Source organism: Podarcis erhardii (genome assembly GCF_964252035.2).
Source record: "Podarcis erhardii genome assembly, chromosome: 7".
NCBI lineage: Eukaryota > Metazoa > Chordata > Lepidosauria > Squamata > Lacertidae > Podarcis > Podarcis erhardii.
Window position 1 is genome coordinate 67692994 of NC_138511.1, and position 4444 is coordinate 67697437.

The 4444-nt window shown below is 47.4% G+C and overlaps 1 pseudogene across 1 annotated transcript; it reads left to right on the forward strand.

Annotated features, from left to right (window-relative positions):
* Positions 1-419: 419 nt before the first annotated feature.
* On the forward strand, positions 420-1209 carry LOC309347200 (ferritin heavy chain pseudogene; annotated as a pseudogene). The gene has a single exon. The product of its transcript is annotated as a ferritin heavy chain pseudogene (transcript).
* The last annotated feature ends 3235 nt before the right edge of the window (positions 1210-4444 follow it).

Genomic DNA, 4444 nt, shown 5'->3' on the forward strand with positions numbered 1-4444 from the left:
GCGCTTATTCAAGCTTTGGACACTCATTGCCCCTGGTTTCCTCAGGATGGCACTTGGGATTTGAAAGACTGGGGGAAAATAGGACATTTTTTCCACAACCATCCTCAAATTGATATCAAAGTTTTACATGCCTGGTGTAAAGTCTACAAAGCTATGTCAAGCTTAACTCCTGCAAATATCCTCCTGGCTGCCTCATCGCCTGTCTCACCTGTCCTTTTGGCTCCTCCTTCGTCTCTGCATCCCACGTTGCCTTCTTCGAATCCTCCGGTTTATGTACCTCCTAAACCACCGGATTTCTCTCCTTCGGCTCCTCCTGTCCCACCACTGCCTCCATCACCTTCGCTTTCTGTACCGCCCACTACTGCTCCTCTTCAAGAATCTCTTCGTGCCGCAGCTCCATTGCTCGCTTTTGATTCTGCCACCCCTGCTCGGGCCCACCCGACCTCCGCGCCTCCGCCTGCCCGACCCAGCTGCACCACCTACAGCCGCGCTGCCATGGCTTCGTCTCCCTCCCAGGTGCGCCAGAACTACCACCAGGACTGCGAAGCCGCCATCAACCGGCAGATCAACCTGGAGCTGTACGCCTCCTACGTGTATCTTAGCATGTCCTACTATTTTGACCGTGATGATGTGGCCCTGAAGAACTTTGCCAAGTACTTCCTTCACCAGTCCCACGAAGAGCGTGAGCATGCAGAGAAACTTATGAAGTTGCAGAACCAAAGAGGCGGCCGCATCTTCTTGCAGGACATCAAAAAACCAGATTGTGTTGACTGGGAGAGTGGATTGACAGCAATGGAGTGTGCTTTGCACTTGGAAAAGAATGTGAACCAGTCACTTTTGGAACTGCACAAGCTGGCAACTGACAAAAATGACCCCCATTTATGCGACTTCATTGAGACCCACTACTTGGATGAGCAAGTCAAATCCATCAAAGAACTGGGTGACCATGTGACCAACTTGCGCAAGATGGGGGCACCAAAATCTGGAATGGACTTACAGTCAGTGTACCTGCCCTTCTCCCAGGAAGAATTTATGCATTTGATGATGACAGCCGTTTCTACTCAAATAACTTTTGCTGATTTCCTGGGAAAAGTTATTCACAATCCCCCTAGAGACCCTCGTTTGTCTTTTCTTACAGGGCTGCAATATGTCCTGCGAACTGCCTTGTCCCCCCTGCCCTTACCCTCCGCCCTCACTGTTCCACCAGATCCAGGGGGTGGTCGTGTGGGAAGAGGAGGGGGAATGGAGAAGTTTGTATACTACTGAGCAGTCCTCAGCACAACGTGCTGAATTGGCAGCTGTAATTTTAGCATTCCAACAGTTTGCTGACATCCCTTTCAATCTCATTGTGGATACTCAGTATGTATATAATCTGTTGAATGTGTTACCGTTGTCGTATATTACTCCTGCTATTGATGACAATTTGTTTACATTGTTTTCCACTTTGCAGAGCTCGGTACAAGCTAGAATTTGTCAGTTTTATGTAGCACATCTTAGATCACATACTGGTCACCCTGGCTATTTGGCAGGAGGTAATGACCGGGCAGACCAAGCTTTGAAGAATGGCATCTTTTCTTTATTTTCTGACCCATTTGAGAGTCATTCAGTATTTCATCAAAATGCTAAGGTGTTAGCTAAATCCTTTTCACTACCTATTTCTCAAGCCAGGGACATTGTGTCACAGTGCGCTGTGTGCTCTAAATCACCCACAGTCATCCCTTATGATGCAGTTAACCCTAGAGGTCTGCATCCCCTGGCAGTCTGGCAAATGGATGTCACCCATACGCCATCCTTGGCTCCATTTTCTAAAGTACATCTCACTGTGGACACTGCATCTGGCTTTATTTGGGCCACTCCTCTTAAAGGAGAGACCACTTGTCATGTTATTCAACATTTGATGCGTTGTTTTGCTGTTATGGGAAAACCCCATACCTTAAAAACTGACAATGGCCCTGCATATATTTCTCAGGCCTTTTCTGATTTTTGTTCTTTGTGGGATATAAGGTTGATTCATGGCATTCCCTTCAACTCTACAGGGCAAGCGATCGTCGAGCGCGCCCACTTGACTTTTAAGACCCTTTTCAACAAGCAATTGGGAGGCCGCTCAGCTACTGTTTCTGAAATACCTAATATTGTACATCAAGTGTTGTTTACCTTAAATCATCTGTTGTACCCTCACAATAGGAATTTTACGCCTGCTGAACTTCATTTCAGGAAGGAAGAAGTACTGCAGTGCCCTTTAGTGTCTTATAGGTTGCTTCCAGATCCACAGTGGAAGGGTCCAACTTCCTTGATTTCCTGGGGTCGCGAATTTGCTGCCATTGACGTGGACGGAGAAATACGATGGGTTCCAGCCCGGTGCGTTCGACCTTGGCGCTCTTCTGTTGCCTCGCCTTTGCCCAAGGAGACACCAGCGCCTTGAAATCCTGTTCTGATCCTGAAATCCTGAAACACGCTGTTCCAGTGTTTCCTGGCACGTTGAAAGGCCATCTTCGTCCCTACCGCATTGGCCCTCCTCCCCCCGGGAAGCCACCGTGACTACCAATCACCCCTCTGTGGACACTGTGAAGCGCCGTCTTCGCCGTGCTGCTCTTTTGCAGAAGGTCTGGAGGCCAGAACATTATCATCAGATTTGGAACAACAATACCTATGTTAGGGACATAAATCATTTTGCTTCTATACTTAATCTTTCTGTGAATGTTGGGTGTGTATGCATATCCCTCCTCAATCAAAGAGGTCTGGCATATTATTGCATGGTATTCCAGTAAATGCCTCATATAAGATTAGTAATAATATGAAGGACAATCGTACAAGTTTACCCCCCGTGTTTTTGTCGCTTGTGGAAATAGCGTCTCATTGTTTTCTTTTCAATCATAATAGTAGTAACTTTTTAGGTCATTATCCATATTGTAATTGGACCTATGAGTATGTTAATGGATCTTCTTGTTTTCTTAATGTTACCACTATGAGTGGTAGGCCAAGAGTTTTAGTTAATAATGTCACGACCAACATGACTTATGAACAACAGGCTGCGTGTAGAGATTTTTATGTTTGGTTTGAATCCACCCGAAGGTTTTGATCCATGGGAATGGTTGTCTTCCTGGTTACCTAATAGAGCATGGTTAAGAAAACTTTTGCTAATTGTAATTTTGCTTGTTGCAGGATTCATTGTGTTGTGCTGCTGCATTCAATGCCTACCCTCTTTGTTTGCCCAATGTACCACATGGTGGTACAAACCGCGACCTGCCACAGGGATGACGAGAAGAATTTATGTTGCAAGATATAAGTGTTTAGGAAATGAGACAAATGATTCTGCTTAGGTTTTTTTAAGAAAAAATTACTTTTCATAAAACAAGTAAGAAAAGAGGGCATGTAGGAAAATGGTTGTTTGTGCCTATGTGGCAAGATGGGCGCATGGGTGGAAATTTACTGCAGCCTGACCTTTTGGCAGGGCAGGCTGTGCTGGGCATGATGAGCGCGTGAACACCTCATGCTAGACTAATGATTGGTCCACATAGTATAGCCTGATGATGGGGTGACATCCATGTATGGTATTGTCTTTATCTGCCGGGTTGATACAATGTTGTAAGTTTTTTACTGTTCAAAAAATAAATGCTGGGCTGCAGCAGCTTTTAGGCTGGTTAGGCTCTTTCAATCCATCCTGGCGTGAGACTGATTATTTCTGATGACGAGCAGGCCCTCGTCAACACCCAACTCTATCTGTTGATGGATGGCCATCCTGACTCGGGCCCCAGACACACTGACCAGATGTTTGGAAGCTGTGGCTGGATGGTTTCGTGGGAGCCGGTTGAAGCTAAATCCTTCGAAGACAGAGGTCCTGTGGCTGGGACGGGACGATATGGGATTGGGGGGGCAACTCCCATCTCTTGCAGGGGCGCAATTAGTGCCAGCACCGTCCGTTAAGGGTTTGGGTGTAATCTTCAACACCTCCCTTTCCATGGAGGCGCAGATTGCAGCTACAACGAAGGCGGCATTTTCCCATCTCCGCCAAGCTAAGCAGTTGGCTCCTTACCGCTCTCGCCCTGACCTAGCCACTGTGATCCACGCGATGGTCACCTCCAGACTGTATTATTGTAACTCGCTCTACGTGGGGCTGCCATTGAGACTGACCCAGAAACTCCAGCGGGTGCAGAATGCCGCAGCGAGACTCCTTACGGGGTCTTTGCTGCGAGATCACATTCATCTGGTGCTATACCAGCTGCACTGGCTCCCAGTGGAGTACAGGATCAGGTTTAAGGTGCTGGTTTTAACCTTTAAAGCCCTATACGGCCTAGGACCCTCGTACCTACGGGACCGCCTCTCCTGGTATGCCCCACGGAGAAACTTACTGTCTTCAAATAAAAACATCTTGAAGGTCCCAGGCCACAGAGAAGTTAGGCTGGCCTCAACTAGAGCCAGGGCTTTTTCGGCCGTGGCTCCGATC